Source organism: Grampus griseus (assembly GCF_964374135.1).
Source record: "Grampus griseus genome assembly, chromosome: 14".
In the NCBI taxonomy this organism is placed as follows: domain Eukaryota; kingdom Metazoa; phylum Chordata; class Mammalia; order Artiodactyla; family Delphinidae; genus Grampus; species Grampus griseus.
The window spans coordinates 41641379-41658440 of record NC_139008.1 but is presented as its reverse complement, the minus strand read 5'-3'; the positions used below and the strand labels follow the sequence as shown (position 1 = coordinate 41658440).

Here is a 17062-nt window from a genome sequence, read left to right as displayed (position 1 = left end):
TGGCTGGTCTAAGAGTTAAGAACTAAAATAAATTAAATAAATTAAAAGGAGACAGATTCACAGCAGAAAATCAAACAGAAGTTTAATAACATGTACACATGGGAGAGACCCAGGAGAACTGAGTAACTGGCCAAATGGCCAAAACCTTTATATACCACCTTCAGCTCAAGACAAAAGAGGATGTTGGGATAGTGGTTTGGGGTTTCAAAGGGGAGGAAGGCAGTTCACATGAGATGGAACAGCAGATGTTTGGGAAACAAAGGTTTGCTGGGCCCTGCAGAGACAATGGGACCCAGAGAGGAGTATGAACAGACTTCCTGTCCGCCACCTCGTTCATATTAGAGGTATTTATGGTGACGGCTCCCTTCCTGGAACAGGTCCTCTATCTGCATTCTTTTAGGCAGTTTAGGGGGAAGGTCAAAGGTTCCTCCTGAGTTGTTTTTTTTTTAATATTTATTTTGGCTGTGCCGGGTCTTAGTTGCGGCATGGAGACTCCTTAGTTGCGGCATGCATGCAGTATCTAGTTCCCCAACCAGGGATCAAACCCGGGCCCCCTGCATTGGAAGTGCAGATTCTTACCCACTGGACCACCAGGGAAGTCCCCTTCCTGAGTCTTCTGGGTGATTGTTTTCAACTCCAAATAATCTGCGTGCCAAAGAGATATTTTGGGGTGGCAACTTTTTCTCCCCTACCTATTTTTGTTGTCTATTTGTATTTCTTCCTCGGAAGGACTGCCTGTTCATTTATTTGTTGCCGTTTTGGGGTTTCTTGATTTTTCTTAAGTTGTGTAAGTTGTGGATATGAATCCATTGTCTCAAATATTTAAAAGATTTTCTCTCATCCTGCGTCTCTGTCTTTTACGTTTCGTTAAACTTTCAATGTTGATAGAATCAAAAGTTCCTTACGGTTCTTGCTGACTAAACTTTGCTAGGAAGACATACCTTATCTTGAAGTAATAAAGTCTCCTCTGTTTTATGCTAAGACACACATAGTTTTCCTATGTACATATGATGTATTTGTTTATTTGTAGGCCTTTCATCCATCTGGACTTAATTCTGAGTGTGCTGTGAAGTCAGGACGAGGAGGTGAAGAGATGTCTATAGTAAGGCCAGGGCTGGTTACCCATGCCCCCCGGTCCCCCACCCCTAAACCCTGGCCCTGGGATGCCTACATCTGCCCCAAGGTGCCTTCTGCAGACCAAAGAATGTGCCCAGAAGGCTGCTTTTCCTCAATCTGCCCAAAGGCTGGGGGTGGCCCACAAGGCATGAGCTCTGCCCTGGATTTTTCATTCCAAATGGAAAGCAAACTGCCACAGTATTTATGCCACAGTCCCTACTAGCCCTGCTGATCCAAAACGGCCCCTTAACCACAATCAGAACCTTCCCATTTACCAAAAAATAACACACACTACCTTTTTATTCCACTTTCTCCTTTGTAATTAAAAAAAATACAGCCTATCTCCAACACACTCACACAGAGGAAAAGCTGACGAGCAACCCACCCCTCCCCGTCCTCTGGGTTAAGTGAATGGTTCGACACGAGTAACTTTCTGTTTTTAGCACAAAGCAGTAAATAGCAGTATTTAGAAGAAACAAACACAAGTGAATAACTGAATATTTAAAAGCAGAATTTTGGCTAAAGGCCCAGCTTCAAATTCCTTTGGCTCTGCTAATTCAAGCAAGGCATCCTTGAGGAAATAATTTGACCCCTTAAATGTTCTCATCCACGAACTGAGGACACTCTGAGGCCTGCTTCTCAGGGCTGTTTAAGAGTCCCAGGAGGTGCTGCAGGCCAAGTCCGCAGCAGACGGGCACCTTTAGTGTTTGCCCGTGGGGAGAGGGCTTAGCGATGTACACCACCACCGTTGGAGGACAGAAAAGTGAGAGTCTGGTTTCAGGCGTGCCAGAAGTATGGGCTGGGGTTAAGGATGCAGTATGTGCTGGCTGATTGCATCTGCTGGGGACGCAGGTCCTGCGACAATGCCCATGAGGGAGCCCTCCACGTGCTATGTCCTCCCGGCACCTGAATTCCACAGGGCTTGTTAGGGGCCTGATAAGCATGGATGTACTTTGTTTTTGTTTTTTTAAAATAAATTTATTTATCTTTGGCTGCGTTGGGTCTTCGTTGTGGCGCACGGGCTTCTCTCTTGTTGCAGAGCACGGGCTCTAGGTGTGGGGGCTTCAGTAGTTGTGGCTCGTGGGCTCAGTAGTTATGGTGCACAGACTTAGTTGCTCTGCAGCATGTGGGATCTTCCCCAGACCAGGTCTCGAAGCCATGTCCTCTGTATTCGCAGGCAGATTCTTAACCACTGAGCCACCAGGGAAGTCCAGCATGGATGTACTTTGAACGGGTAGAAATATTTGAAATTCGGGGAGACCCAATCAGTACTGGTGCCCCTTACGTGCACTGGTACTCCTTGCAGGACCTCATCGAGGGACCAGGCTTCGGTAGCGCTTAGCCTCTTGGGCCTTCCCCACATCTGAAGAGCCCTGCTGCACAGTGGCCTCCCCCGAGACTGGTGCTTCTGCCAGACACGTTAGGTGCTTCCCCAATGCCTTCAGGGGAAGGGAACTGGCCCTCCACGGCCAGCCCCAAGTCCCTTGTCGGAGGACGGAACCTGATTTGTCTGGTGCACAGAGACCCAGAAGGGCCCTCAGAGTCAGTTCTGGACCACTGACTGATGGGCGCTGGGGTGTAAATACTCCAGATCCCTCACCTCTGTTCCTTTAAGATGGAGCCAAAGTTACCCTCAGGGGACTGTGCTTGAACTTGGACCCTTGCTGACCTTCTCTGCCCCACTCCGCTATGAGTTTCTCTCGGGAGCACTTCTTGATAAGCCACTTTCATGAAAATCTTTAGCTCTGGGTTTGTTTCTGGAGATACTGACCCAAGATGCCCTCAACCTTCCCACTTGGCCGCCCTCTTTCACCACTTGAGGTTGATGGTCCTGCACCTGGGACCCTCCTGGAGCCAGAGGCTCTCTCGAATGGCTGCCACCTGGATGTAAATTCTGTACAGCAGCAACGGTGTCCTTCTGCTCTGTGGAGACCTCTGAACTCAGCAAAGTCCGGGGCCCAGGAGTTGTTGAATGAATGGGTGCTCTCCCCTCTTCCGCCTTCCTCTTGGTAACTTCCCTGTTCATTTCCTTCTAGACCAGGGGTAAATCAGGACACAGATTGGGTGGCGCTCCAGCCCGACCATTAGAGCCTCAGCTGGACACCATGGGGAAGTAGCTGACATTGCGGCAGCCACTGCAAAGGTGCCGCTTAAGAGTTTTCCATTATTCACCAGCAAACACACCGATGTGGTTGCACATGCAGAGCGCAGAGCTCTCTTCTGAGCCATGATTAAGCGCTCACTGAGCGGAAGCCTTTGGCTTTAAAACACGGCCTCTTTAATGACTCAATTGTAAACTGCTTCTGTCGACTTGTAAGAGAGACCCACACTGGCTCTACCCTGCCAGACACTTGCCACCAAACATGGGGAGGCCCAAATATGGGGAATAAATCGGTGTCACTTCTAGAGGCCCAGCCCAAAGCTGTCTGTTAGTTTAACCATATTTGAAATGATCCTCCACAGCAAACACTGATATAACTTTAAATTTAGTTACATTGGAAAAAAAAAATTTTTTTTAAGATACAGAGTGGGGCTTCCCTGGTGGCACAGTGGTTAAGAATCCGCCTGCCAATGCAGGGGACACGGGTTTGAGCCCTGGTCCAGGAAGATCCCACATGCCGTGGAGCAACTAAGCCAGTGAGCCACAACTACTGAAGCCTGCGCTCTAGAACCCGTGCTCCGCAACAAGAGAAGCCACCGCAATGAGAAGCGCGCGCACCGCAACGAAGAGTAGCCCTCGCTCACCACAACTAGAAAAAGCCTGTGCGCAGCAACAAAGACCCAACGCAGCCAAAAATAAATAAATTAAATAAATAAATTGATTAAAAAATAAAGATACACAGAGTGTCTGTAGTTCTACATACGAAACATGGAAGCAGCCAGTGTGGTGTACCTTGAAACAGTCATTTGGCTGAGGTCCTGGTTTACTCTGTCAGTTGTCTGAGGCCAGTGTTGCGTTAGATTCTTCAATGACCTCAGATGTCACAGATATCGCCATATCACTGCCCGTGGCTTTGTGTTTTAAGGTGAAATAATAAGCTAACCGACAGAAGCACAAAGCTCTTTCTAAGAGTTGGCACTAATGTTTCTACAGCCCTGGCTTCAGCATTTGTGTCTGAAGTCTTGATTTTGCATATTTTAAAAAGATTTTAAAGAAATGTTTACAGTGGTGATCATTTTGTAACGTACAGAAATACTGAATCACCATGTTGTGCACCAGAAATTAACTTAGTCTTGTAGCTCAATTATACTTCAAAAACAAACAAACTGATAGAAAAAGAGATCAGATTTGTGGTTACCAGAGGTGGGAGTGGAGGGTTGGGGAGGGGAAATTGGATGAAGGTGGTCAAAAGGTATAAACTTTCAGTTATAAGATAAGTAAGTACTGGGATGTAATGTAAGAGAGTAAATCCTAAGAGTTCTCATCACAAGGAAAAAAAATCTTTTTTCTTTTTCTTTTCTTTTGTATCTATATGAGATGATGGATGTTCATTCAACTTCGTGTGATCATCATTTCATGATGTATGCAAGTCAGATCATTATGCTGAACAGTGCTGGATGTCAATTATATCTCAATAAAGCCGGGGGAAAATAAGCAAAAAAAAGAAACATATATAGAGTACTCTAGGTCAACAATAGAGAAGAAAGACATACAATGTGCTCCATCAAATTTAAGATAGTATCATTATAAGACACCATCAAGAAAAAAAAAAGATCTGCCAGTTATAACACACCCTTGACTATAGGATACAAATAACTTCAGAGATGGTAAAGTTTGAAAATCAGTACATCTTAGAATCGAAATGCGCTGTCAATTGTCTTCATGGAGCTCAAGTGGAAGGGCCTGAGGTTGTGTTGGTTGATTGTTAGTGCCTTGTTTTGCTGTCTTCTTAGTAACAAACGTGCTGCGTGTGACTAACATCCTGGAACTTACAAAACGGGTGCGGTCGGATGACCAGCCAGCCTTCCAGCTTCCTGGGCTCCAGCTGGCACCCCCTCCAGGTGTGACAGTCTCCCGAGAGGTGTTCCACAAAGTCAGAGGCTGGAACACTGGCCAGAGCAGATTCCCACACAGCGAGCAGGCATCTCTGCTCAGGTCCTGGGAAAAAGGAAACTGGGAGGCCGATCGCATGGGAAACTAGAGCTAAAGCCCGAATGTGCTGCCCTTTCAGCCTTCGAGCATTCAGAGGAATCCCAATGTGGGTAGGTTCACCACTACAATCAGCCTTGCCCACCCACTCACCGGTTCAGCCACAAAAGTTGTTCCTACAGTTAAGAAAACTATGCAAAACTTGAAGTGAAAAAGCTCCCTTCAGGGTTTCCCTGGTGGCGCAGTGGTTGAGAGTCCGCCTGCCGATGCAGGGGACGCAGGTTCGTGCCCCGGTCCGGGAAGATCCCACATGCCGCGGAGCGGCTGGGCCCGTGAGCCATGGCCGCTGAGCCTGCGCGTCCGGAGCCTGTGCTCCGCAACGGGAGAGGCCACAGCAGTGAGAGGCCCGCTTCAAAAGTTCCCTTCAAAGTCCTAGTTGGGCACCATCTAACAAGCCTGCCTAAGGGTCGCCTGGGATCACATTTTGTTCAACTCTTCTTTTTTTTATTTTTCTGTCTGAATCGCATGGCTTGCGGGATCTTAGTTCCCCGACCAGGGATTGAACCCGGGACCCCGGCAGTGAGAGCGCAGAGTCCTAACCACTGAACAGCCAGGAATTCCCTCAACTCTTTTCTTTGGATGAAGGCTCAGATTCTGTAAAGTCAGATGCAGAACTTATGGAAGATTGATACGGTGCAAATGATATTTGTTTGGCAGAAAAGATAACCCCAAAGGTTTTGGTTTTATTGCCCTGTCCACGTTGAGCCAGTTTTGTGTTAGGCTGAATTATATAAAATTGCAGTGTTGGAAGTGCAAAAAATGGTTGCATATTGGCAATATCAAGCCCATATCTAACTTTGCAAAGTTAGATACACGAAGCTGGCCAGTGGCAGATGTTAAAGCTGGTTCAAGATAAAATACTTCTGTCCGCTCTTTATTTATTTATTTAGTTTTTTGAAACAGCTTTTTATTAAACAGCAAAGCATAACGGCAACACAACTTTAAATGTTTGAAAACTTTAAATGTTTGAAAATTAGGTCACAAAGGGATGCAAAATGTTTGCAGTATGACTATCATATATTCATACAGCTAAAGTCATCAGATCTTACACCAATACGAACATTAAGATTATTCTATGATTAGCCTAAATTTAATAACCATAAACTATATTAGTGGATCTCTCTTCCTATTTAATATTTTAACATTACTTCTGATACTGATTTCTTTACCAAATGGAATCTACAAACTAATTTTTTTTTTTTTTTTTTTTACTAACTAAATTTTAAAAAACTGTTAAATGACTAAAACTCTGCAAACCAGTAGCTGGGTTTACAGAAAATTCTGGGAGAAGTAGATAAAATACTGAGAAAGCATCAGTTCGTATACATGTAAAACTCTCCCATTTTATTCATGATTCTGATACTGAAACACTTTTAAGGGACTTTGCAAAGTTGATCATCTGGCTACTGCAAATAAACCTGAGACCAAACTTTATTCCCTTCTAGGTGTGGTTACATAAGGTTAGCCAAACTTAATCCATTTTCTTATATATTCCCCCCCAAATCTAATCTGTGCCAGAGATACCACAAATCTGGACTAAAAACAAGTACTTACCAAGTACTTGGTTACAAGTACTTACCAAGTATTGAATACTTCTCCTACCCTATTTCTGTTTTCCTCAAAATTTTCTATTTCAAACACACACACAACCAGAGCTCGTCTTTTCAGATATCAAGTGGATTATTTTGTGCAAAGGAAGTTTTTAATGACAAATCTTCCCAATATGATAATTCAGTTTCAAAGAAAAATCTTCATCCTTATAGCCCCCGTTTTCAATTGATTAAACAGAAACCAACTATCTTATCTTATTACTAAATATAACAAATAAGCCCTAAACTGAGAAAGTATCTTACTTTGGTTAAGTTTCAACAGAGTTCGGGCTACTCTCTTAGATGATTAACTAAAATTACTTTTTACAAATGTGAAACCAATTTTTTCCTTAGGGGAAGGAAAATGGGAAGAAAGCAAATGGAGAAGAGACACACGATGGTGGACAGGGTGTATAAAGCTGTGCGTTCAGTACATGATTTTGGTCACTTTTTCACAACACGGTGGTTATCTTCTTGTGTCTCTAACTATGCCTATAATAAAAGACAATGCTAAACCTATAGATCAAAGCAAATTTGATATAACATTCATTTTCAAGTTTCACAAATATATGCATTTCTAATTATAAAGTCTCTACAATACGTCTGCACATTTTTGTAGACTAACATAATACACAAACTCATGGAAGTCTCCTGTTATGCTCTTAATTTTGCTTAGATCTGACATTATCTTCGTAAGTACTCAGTGAAGCCACAAACAAAAGTACTATAACTATTGCAATCTATCCAAGTTTTAAAGAAAAAAAGGTCAGCAGCAATTCCATAAGACATAAGGGATATCAATCCCTTATTTTCTTTGGCTTTTTGTGTCAGTTGTTTGAAAAACACTAGAAGCTGACATGAGGTTTTCTATCTACTGTCCAAGAACTTGGTTTTCTGATTTTAGCTTCAGATTTTCTTCCTTAACTGCATCTACTCTTGCAGAGAGATCTTCAAGTGTGTGTTGGAGTTCCAACACTTGATTAATAAGTCATGTTTTTTCCTCCAGTTCCACCTGATTTTCAGCATCGACTGCATCCATGTCAGCATTCATTACCTTCAGTAACAAAACTTCTGGGCTTTGGATACAAAATCCTTGGTGAATGGTCTGCCGTTTGAGGCACCGGCAGGGGGAGGGACCCAGAGGATAACTCAGGTCTGGACACTTGGACCAACTGGCCCACTCTTTATTTGCTAGTCTCTGCCATCTATGATTGGCTCTAATAACTTGTTGATTTTCTCCTTAATGAGTTAAATCAATCTCTGACACACGCTCACTACGTATTTGTATGAGAATTATGTTTTTCACGTCTATCCATTCTGAGAGACTTGACGACTGTGGGTCCTTGGCCCTGTGTGTGTATAGGGTGAGGGGTGTGGGTCGCTTAACCTCTCTGGACTTCAGTTTCCTCAAGCATTCAATACATCAATGGATTTCTAACGCCTCTTCTGGCTCAAACTCTTGGTGACGGCCAGCTGCCCCCCTTAGCCTTTCCGGAATGCAGTGGCATAAATATCTAAGTCACATTCACTTCCCTTTTTACCACCTCCAGCTTCCTACCGAGCAGCTGCCTGCACAGGGCTTTCAATAAGCCCTGGTGGAGAAATAATGACTCCCTCTTTCTGGAAGTCAATCTGAATGTATATATCTGCAACTCAGTATGCAAACTATCGAATTCAGCATTTCCAATTCTAGGAATTGATCCAAAGAAGCAGTCAGGTATATGTTAAAGAAGGTTCTTGGGAACATCATTTATAATCATGAACAATAGAAAAAGGACTAAGTGTCTAATAACAGTGGCCTCCTTAAAAGCGTGGTACAGCAAGGTACTGGAATATTACACAACCCTTAAAATGGTGATTCTGTCATATATATACATACACATATATATGTTTATTGATATGTCAGTATATACATACAGAGACCTGTTATTCAGTGGGAAAAAAAGTTGTATGTATTCTCTGAGCCCATTTATGTAATATATTTATCTATGGATTAATATAATACACTAGAATTACAAACAGAGAAAGCAAAATTCTGTACTCATCAGCATCAAGATTCTCACAGGGCTCATTTCCAGGTGGTGCAATTAAAGAGGGTACAATATAGGTGATATTCTCGTTCTTCTTTACGTTAAGAATTTTTTCTGCAATAGCTTTTTTTTTCCATAGGAAAAATAGCTATCTTCTTTGGGAAAAAGAGAAGTAAAAGAACAGTTCAACGGGTGGAATTCATACAGAGCCTGGAGTTAACAGCCTAGCAGTTAGATCAGTCTTCAGAGCTCCTGGGTTTGGCAATATGATAGTCGGCCAGTAGGTGCTCAAAGTTGCCAAATGGAAGTACCAGCAATATACCACTTGGTTGGTGCAGGCCTTGATAAAACTAAGGAAATGGGATGCTCTGCCACTTGTCATGGCCTGAGCTAATGAATTATGTTCCTCTCCCCTCGAGGCCAGGTTGACACTCAGAGCTGTACCTCACCCACACAGCCCCCCTTTTTTTTTTGACAAGTCTACTCAATTACAGGCCAGGGGTTAACTTCAGCATGGAATCAGAGTCACTCCTCATTCCAAAACCTCAGTTACACGTAAGGAAGTTTTCTCTCTCTCTTTTTTTTTCCTAGCTACAAAAAGCAGTGCAAACTCGGAGCTGTAATTTTCCTGTGCCCACTGTCTCTGCTCAGCCCACCCCAGTGCTACTAATTTCAAATGCACTGGGAGTGTTTCAAGTGGCATTTCTTCAAATGTTTTCACCCAACACTAGCAGTGTGGGATGTGAACAGGCATGATTTCAAAACAAGAGTTACTGCTCCAGTAACATTGGAAATAGCCAATGAAACTGGGTTAAACATTCAATTAAACAAGTTCACGTGGACTCCTCAGAACCTTTTAAGAAGCCGGTGTAAGTGAGGGTCTCCAGGAAGAGAACAGAGTGTGTAGGATTCCACAGCCTTCTTGATCTTTTTTTTTCTTTTAATTTTTATTTTATATTGGAGTATAGTTGATTAACAATGTTTTGTTAGTTTCAGGTGTACAGCAAAGTGAGTGAGTTATACATATACATATATCCTCTCTTTTTTTAGATATTTTCTCATATAGTCCATTACAGAGTACTGAGTAGAGTTCCCTGTGCTATACAGTAGGTCCTTATTAGTTATCTATTTTATATATAGTGGTGTGTATATATCAATCTCAAACTCTCAATCTATCCATCCCCCAACTCTCCCCCCACTGGTAACCGTAAGTTCATTCTCTAAGTCTGTGAGTCTGTTTCTGTTTTATAAATAAGTTCATGTGTCTTATTAGTTTTTTAGATTCCCCTTATAAGCCCTTCTGATCGTTAAGACTCTGTTGAGGACACTTTCCGAGGAGCAGTGTTCTACAGAAACTCTTAAGGAAATGCTGACTTGAGGAGATGCTGACATGGCCCCTAGGAATAGTAACTGCCGTATTTGGAATTTCAATTTTAATTTTTTTTTTTAAAAAGAGAAATGGAGTAAGGATTCAAGGGGAAAGTAACAGGAGAGGAGACATGAATCTCCAACTTGCAACATGAAGATGAAAAATTTAGAATCGATCATCAAAAATGTTTTTTTCTGTAAGTTGAGTATGACAACATCCTCTGAGCACATATATTTAATTTAGGGAAGGAAGAAAGCAGAGGGATTATGAAAAGGGACTTTGGATTGTAAGACAATGTAAAGTCTGGTCATTTTCAGTCTTGTGAAGATGATTAGTAACTGGCAGGCAATGAATCATTGAGGCTTTGAAACTGACTAAAATGCAAACGCTTTGTTTCTAATCAGGACCTGGAGCTCTGATGTAGATGTCGGCCGAGGCACCCCAGAACTTCAGATGGGATACAGGCAGCACCCCGCCCGTACCTCCCGGGGTCGCTGCTCCCTCAGGCTCCACTGCAAGCACGTGGACGCCTCTGCCCAAGGCTGTAGATGCTCTGTGGGCGGATGAGGTCAGAGCAGGAGGGGCTCCATGCACGGATACCCCAGCTTCCCCTCACCCAGGAGGGACAGTTCTGATGCTCACTATACAGTCTCCCCAAGGCCCCCAGCGGGACTGAGCCCCAGTGGCTGTTCTCCCTTCTCTGTCTCACCTCCCTATGCCCCGACCTGAGCTTCTGGTGGTCACCTCCCAAACAGACTGCTGGTGTTCATAACCTGTCTTTGAACCTGCGTCTGGGGACCCCAACCAGTGTGGTTCTTTTCGCTATAAATTCAGAGCAAGGCCTCTCAGGTTACCTCCTCTACCTGAGGCAGCTGGGTGCCTTGGTCCCTCCCTAACGTTCCCAGGTAACAGGTATACGCGGGACTATTCCTGCAACTCTGCTTACGTAAAGTGACCAGAACGGGGCACAGCGTTCCAGCGCTAGCTTGGCCTCGTCTCTCCTCTACACAAACAGGACAAGTTTGATAAAGAGGGTTTCAACCCTCTTTATCATTCAGAATGAAACTAGCAGAATAATATTCCCCAGACTAGTATTTCCCAAACTGGGATGCACACGCGCATCACTTGGGGATCCTGTCAAAAACGCAGGTCTTGGTTCCTAGGTCTGGGGTAGGGCCTGAGATTCTGCATTTCAACAAACTCCTCGGCTGACGTGGAACAAGGTTCTAGGGGTCCAAGAGCCCTGAGGACAAAACCAATATATATGTATATATATATAGGTTAATCAACTCGAATTGTTTTAAGACTTCCATTCACTAATTTAATTCAGCTGCTCAGCTGCAAACACGAGAACAGCTGTTGAAAAGTCCTTCTGATGGTGGGAAAGTACATATTTGGCATATCCGGACACCAAAGATGTCCATGCACAGCACGGGGAGATAGCAGATTTGGAATGAGAGCCACTGTCAACACACATTTATTGAAGATCGGCCACCTTTGGGGAACTGGGCTCAATGGACACTGAAAGATGTAGAAGACATTGTCCCTGTCCCTAAAAAGGCTTACAATGTGACCGGAAAGGTAAGACAGAGAAAAGTAACAGGAAACACATGCCTGGTGAGTGGCCACAGCCGGTAGTGACTTGGACAACTTTAATTGGTCCTAAGTCACAGTGCCGCCCCTCTGCTCACCGAGCAGACTGCATGGCCCCCGCCCCAGCGGGCAGACACCAGGAGCTGCATTTTGCAAGAGACTCAGGCTTAACTTCAGCCGTAGCACACACTCCCCACAACACACATGCTCATGTACCTTGTGGGTGATGTTCCTCTATTAGAGACGTTTTAATGTCCGTACTCAGGGCAAGAGAACTAAAAACTTTTAGAGGGGCTTCCCTGGTGGTGCAGTGGTTGAGAGTCCGCCTGCCGACGCAGGGGACGCGGGTTCGTGCCCCGGACCGGGAAGATCCCACATGCCGCGGAGCGGCTGGGCCCGTGAGCCATGGCCGCTGAGTCTGCGCGTCCGGAGCCTGTGCTCCGCAACAGGAGAGGCCACAACAGTGAGAGGCCCGCATACCACAAAAAAAAAAACTTTTAGAAGCAGAATCCATCCCACGTTCATAGCTGCATTACTCACAATAGGTGGAAGGGGGAAGCAGCCCACATGTTCATCAACAGATGAATGGATAAACAAGATGCGGTTTATACACATAATCAAATACTGTTCTGCCTTAAAAAGGAAGGAAATTCTGATACATGCTCCATCATGGGTGAACCTGGAGGACATGATGCTGAGTGAAATAAGCCAGTCACAAAAGGACAAACATTGTACGATTCCACGGATGTGAGGTTCCTAGAGTATAATCAAGTTCATAGAGACAGGCAGTAGAATGGTGGCTGCCAGGGGCTGGGGGGGAGAAAGGAAGGAGAAGTGAGTGTTTCATGGGTACGGAGTTTCAGTTTGGGAAGATGTAAAGGTTCTGAAGATGGATGGTTGGGACGGGGGCACAATAATGTGAATGTACTTAAGGCAACAGAAATGCACACTTAAATATGGTTAAAACGGTAAATTTTAGGTATGTTTTACCACAGTTAAAAACCAGAATCCACAAAAGTCAGAAAACAGGGCTTCAGAGTTTTTTGTTTTGTCTTTTTTACAGATCTATGCTACAGGGACTGTCTTTGGAGGAAATAAGCTACAATGGCCCTGCTCCAGCTTCTAAACCCTGGGGTCCCCTAAGAAGGTAACGGTCGTCTGAAGCGAAGCCCCAGAGGGTCCGAGATGTGACCTCTGGAGAGCCTGTCCATCGATTCCACACCTACGGACCCAGGGCCTCTTGATGCCGGGATAAAATGCAGCCCCCGCGGCCATGTGTTCCTACACCTCGGCGTCTCCTGTCTCCTGATGACAACAAACACTCAGGATGGAGAACAGCCTGATGTTCACACACCAAGATGGTTAGGAGTGACCAGCCCAGCCCAGGATACTGGGAATCTTCCCAATGCTGGACAAGCCTCCTGGAACCAGGCGGCTGGGCTGAGACCCTCCAGGAGGGAAGAGCTGATCTTACAACAGGTGCATCGACCTGCAGGCCTGAGGTCGGGGCCGGAGCTAGAGAGCTGGGTCCAACCCCACATGCCTTCCTTTGGTGCCTACAAGCGATGCCCGAAAGCTCTAGCCTGGTTTTGGATCTGAGCATTTTGGTTCAGACAAGAAACTTGTCTATGGCCAGATGACTTCTGTGAGCATACGGAAGGCCCTTGAACTCTTTTTGCAACTTTATATGGAGATTTGAAATTGTATAGCATGTATATGTGATATTATATAGCATACATGATAGTATATAATACAAAGAATCCTCTGTGCCATTGTCACAACTCTGCTGTAAATTTGAAATGATATCACTCAAAACCCTCACCCCCTACCCCCGGGGCGGCGTGGGGGGGAATTAAAACAACGTACTTAAGAATGAAAACCAGGCTGCCAGATGTAGAGAATGGACTTGAGGACACAGGGGGTAAGGGGAAGCTGGGACGAAGTGAGAGAGTAGCACTGACATATATACACTACCAAATGTAAAATAGCTAGCTAGTGGGAAGCAGCCGCATAGCACAGGGAGCTCAGCTCGGTGCTTTGTGACCCCCTAGAGGGGTGGGATAGGGAGGGTGGGAGGGAGACGCAGGAGGGAGGGGATATGGGGATATATGTATATGTATAGCTGATTCACTTTGTTATACAGCAGAAACTAACACAACACTGTAAAGCAATCATATGCCAGTAAAGATGAAAAAAACCCAAAAAACAAAACAGGCTGCCGGGAATCACTTCCCTAATTTCTCCCAGCTCATCTTCAAAGCTCACTTTGCACACTCTTCTTGCTGGGAAATCTCTGCTTTGGAAAGTTCAGGCAGCTCTGTTCCTCACCCTCAAAATCTGCGTCTAAGTATGCTTGGACCCCTAGTCAGAGGAAGTGTGGCCGACACACCTCTTCCTGCACAGGCCACTGGGCTCCAAGGCCTGGTTGTGCCATGGCCCCTGGGCACCCTGACCACACCGAGCTGAGCCCCTTCACCGGGGCTCCTGCTTAGTCCCCTGGCGAGCCAAGGTTCAGGGGTCCCCAGGCAGACCCGCCGAGCTTCCTGATGAGCCCCAGAACCACACAGCCCCGGTTGGAAGGCCAGCTTGGGCTCCTGCCGCCTGGGGGACCCGTGGGGGAAGACCGTAACCTCCCTGAGCCTCAGTCTTCTCATCTGTAAAAGGGGTGATGATCACTTGGTGGGGGGATGAATGGGAACCAGCATAGGGAAGGTGCCTGCACATCTGTGGCCGTAAGAGCCCCAGCCGGTGGTGGGTGGAGGCGGCTGAGCCCAGCACTTGGCTGTCAAACGTTTCCAGGAAGGAAGCATTTTAATTTCATCATATAGTTAACTTGCGTGCCACGTGGGAAAGATAAAAAAATATTTTAAATTATATACAAATGGTGGTGGTGGGACAGAATTTTTCAGGCTTTGGGAAACTCTAAAGGCATTTAGTGTGGTCTTGGGGTAGGGCAGGAAAGCACCGTAGGGCGAGTGGCAGGGGTGAAGGAGACAGGGAGGGGGGCTCGGGGGGAGATTATGAAATGGGCTGCACTGGGGACAGGTGTTTTACGTCCTTTAGTAGATTACTAGCAAAAACTTGAGAGCAGGCCTAGTGTTCCCTGTGGGGATATTATTCCGCCACTCAAGCCCGAAATACAGCTCCTTCAAACAGGAGATGCTCATCAAATGACCACGAATCTCTCCGAATGGAAATGAAGCGTTACCTTCTTCGGCCTGGCAGTCATTTCTCTCTCTCCAGTCTGATTCTGAAAAACTCTGAACTTTTGAACTTGAAGCCTTAGTTATAAATGATGATGTCTTTGCGCTCCTCGAATTATCCCCAACTCTCATTCACTTGTATGCCCCGCGATGAGAGATTCCTTCCGCACCATGATTCTAGTTACCAGTGGGTTAGTCTCCCCCTCTCTCTGATGTCCAAAGTCTTTCTGAAGCTCTTATGGACAGAACGTAACGTGACGCTTCTTAGATGAGTCTTGTCAGGCCTTGAGGCGGTAGCTCTATGGATGTGACGGGTGAAGGACAGACAGAAGCTGTCCTAACTGGGGAAGTCTCAGGACATCCACGTCACGTGTCACAGGACAGGTAAAGAAATATGCTTTGTCAACCAGCTTCAGCCAATGGCAGCTACCACTTAATGGGTACCACCCATCATGTCATTTATTTAATGCTCACATCATCCTGGTGTGATAGGTCTGGGGCTTTTCGTAACCCTATTTCACAGATGAGGAAACTGAGGTTTGGACAGTTTGTCCCACATCAAGCAGGTGGTAACGGAGCAACAGGGCTTGGCAGACAGGGTTCTTAGACCTGTAGAGCCATGACCTTCCCACGAGTCTTTTCTTTTGTGTAAGGATGCACATCTTTGAGGCACTGAAGGTAATACTGGGCTTTGCTACAGTGGAGAAGGCTCACATGTGCACCCCTGGGAAGCTCCTGTTGGCTGTCCCCAGGATGAACTTACCAGCTTCATCTCAGACCCTGGGGCTCCCCAGGACATCCTGAGCTCAGCCTTCCTGCATCTGTCTCCTTTTTGGCTCCTGGGCATTTCCTTTCCTCTGCGGATAAGTGGAGTCTGAAGCTGCTCTCATGCCCAGCTGAAGGCTTGCCCAGAAGCCAGGGCTAAAGGCTGGTACGGAAGCTCCCCTGGTTAGAGCCCAGGGCAACTCCCAGCTGCCTGGCATCTCGTTAGGGACCCGCCCTTCCCGAGGACGGCTTTGACAGTCCCTCCAACGTGGATGTCATATATCAGAGGTCCTTGGAGGCCTCAGGACACACTCAGCTATGTTTTGTCTGACTCGCCCCACGTGGGCTTGTCCCGTCTTTTATAACTAAAATGGTTTCAGCATTTAAACATATGATGTTTCCTACAAAAAAATCAGGAGGTTTCCATAAAAATCTAGGTTTCTAGCTTCTTGAAACTGAAAAACTCTGGGCCGTGGTGATGCTGACCTCTTTATACGGGATATCTGCTTCTGGTTTGCCTCAGTCCCCACCACTCCCTACTGTTCGCCAATACTGAGGCCAAAGGTCAGTGCTCAATTACCAACTTGCACCTGGGAGGGCTCGACTGGTTTAGGTTATGCGCCTGGCCCCTGTAGGCACCAGGGGTCGAGAGCTCTGGTATATTCACTCTGGCTACTTCTGATGATCTATAGGAGGCAGAGAATGTGGTTCGGGAAAGCGCATGGGCCACGCCCTTGGAGACCAGGCCCTTAGTGGCCCTGTCATGTGTTCATCTGTAAACTGGAGGCGCTGCTACCCACACTCAGATTGCCTTTGAGAATTCAGTTTCAAAATGCAATTATCTCCCAAGTCAGGGCTCAGCAAACTCTTCCTACAGAGGGCCAGAGGGTCAATATGTTAAGCTCCAGAGGCCGTATGGTCTCTGGAGCAACTTGGTTCCACCACCGTGGGATGGAAGCAGCCGTGCACAGCACCTCAGTGACCAGGTGTGTCTGTGTCCCCACCATGGAGACAGGTGCTGGCCGGGTCTGGCCTGAGCGTGGCAGTTTGCTGACTCTGCCCTAAGTGACTGTCCGGTTGCCTGGGTGTCTGCCCTCCGGTCTACTCCGCATATTTCAGGTAGAGAAGTTATTTCAAAAACTCTGGGGCGGGCCTGAGCAACAAATACACACCGAGACCTCACAACATTCCTAAACGCCTTGCCTTCAAGTGGCTCTGGTTCAGCGTTCCCAGGGCCGATTCTGAGA

At 45.9% G+C, this 17062-nt stretch overlaps 1 protein-coding gene and 1 pseudogene across 4 annotated transcripts in view; both read right to left on the bottom strand.

Moving 5' to 3' along the window:
• Positions 1-17062, bottom strand: part of RIN2 (Ras and Rab interactor 2) — a 219655-nt gene that overhangs the window by 70543 nt on the left and 132050 nt on the right. The window lies entirely within an intron of this gene.
• On the bottom strand, positions 7661-7906 carry LOC309832353 (short coiled-coil protein-like; annotated as a pseudogene). The gene has a single exon. The product of its transcript is annotated as a short coiled-coil protein-like (transcript).